The sequence below is a fragment of the Orbicella franksi genome, unplaced genomic scaffold (genome assembly GCF_964199315.1).
Source record: "Orbicella franksi unplaced genomic scaffold, jaOrbFran1.1 SCAFFOLD_641, whole genome shotgun sequence".
NCBI lineage: Eukaryota > Metazoa > Cnidaria > Anthozoa > Scleractinia > Merulinidae > Orbicella > Orbicella franksi.
The window spans coordinates 15,001-16,636 of record NW_027670368.1 but is presented as its reverse complement, the minus strand read 5'-3'; the positions used below and the strand labels follow the sequence as shown (position 1 = coordinate 16,636).

At 46.6% G+C, this 1,636-nt stretch overlaps 1 pseudogene; it reads left to right on the top strand.

The window, feature by feature from the left end:
- LOC145471037 (large subunit ribosomal RNA) lies at positions 1-583 on the top strand (annotated as a pseudogene; the record flags this gene model as incomplete).
- Positions 584-1,636: the final 1,053 nt, after the last annotated feature.

The window sequence follows — 1,636 nt, the reverse complement described above, 5'->3', positions numbered from 1 at the left end:
AGAAAAGTTACCACAGGGATAACTGGCTTGTGGCAGCCAAGCGTTCATAGCGACGTTGCTTTTTGATCCTTCGATGTCGGCTCTTCCTATCATTGCGAAGCAGAATTCGCCAAGTGATGGATTGTTCACCCACCAATAGGGAACGTGAGCTGGGTTTAGACCGTCGTGAGACAGGTTAGTTTTACCCTACTGATGAAGTGTTGTTGCAATAGTAATTCTGCTCAGTACGAGAGGAACCGCAGATTCAGACAATTGGCATTTGCACTTGGCTGAAAAGCCAATGGTGCGAAGCTACCATCTGTTGGATTATGACTGAACGCCTCTAAGTCAGAATCCGTGCTAGAAAGCAACGATGATTACCTCCAGAGAACTTTAGGCGAACCAGAATAGAGGACTTCGGTCCTCATGCGTCCCAAGGTGCCAAGGAGGACAAGAACCTCCAAGGCACTACCGATAGCAAATTCTAATGTTTCTGGAGATAAATCCTTTGCAGACGACTTAAATAAAGAACGGGGTATTGTAAGTTGTAGAGTAGCCTTGTTGCTACGATCTTCTGAGATTAAGCCTTTGTTCTAAGATTTGTTAAAAACATGTCTTTTTTTTTCTTGAAGTCCAAGAAGGCTCCCCTCGTCTGCCACTGGCCGGAGGGTGCCAAGGAAGAAGTGGTGCCTGCAGGCTTGGGCTAGCTTGTGGCAGCCGAGTGATGTAAAGGAGGCCACGTCTGGTCTGGGACGTGACTGTGAATTTTTTTTTTAAAGTCCAAAAGGCTCCCCTCGCTTGGGAGCTGGCAGTGGAAATTTTTTCTAAGTCCGAAAGGCTCCTCTCGTTTGAAATGGTTTGACTCGGGGAGCCTTTTGGAGTGCTTGAAATTTTTGGGCCAGGTCCCTTTCGGACGGTTTACTTTGTGGACTTGTCGTAATTTGATTGGAAAGATGTTTGGGCAATTGGGCTTTGGTTTTTTGGTTTTTGTTTTATTGGCTTTTGAGTGGGGGAGCCTTTTGGACTTAGGGTTAGCGTTAGGGTAAGCCTAGGGTTAGAGTTTAGGGTTAGGGTTAGCGTTAGGGTAACCCTAGGGTTAGAGTTTAGGGTTAGGGTAAGAGTTAGGGTGAAGGTTAGGGTTAAACTTGGCTAAACTTGGCGCCTGCACGTAACTTAAGCTGGCCAATAGTTTCCCGCAAAAAGTTTTGAAAATGGTGAAAATCTTAAGGGTGCTTATACTATAGGGGACCGACACCCTGTTTTAATTTAGTAGAACACACGCCCTCTTAATGATGATGTGACAGCGCCAAACCTGGCACCTGCACGTAACTCGAGCTGGCCAATCGTTTCCCGCAAAAAGTTTTGAAAATGGTGAAAATCTTAAGGGTGCCTATAGAACAGGGGGACCGACGCCCAGTTTTAAGATAGTGTAGCACACCCCCCTTAACGATGATGTGACAGCGCCAAATCTTGCGCCTGCACGTAACTCGAGCTGGCCAATCGTTTCCCGCAAAAAGTTTTGAAAATGGTGAAAATCTTAAGGGTGCTTATAGAATAGGGGGACCGACGCCCAGTTTTAAGATAGTGTAGCACACCCCCCTTAACGATGATGTGACAGCGCCAAACTTGGTGCCTGCACGTAACTCGAGCTGGCCAA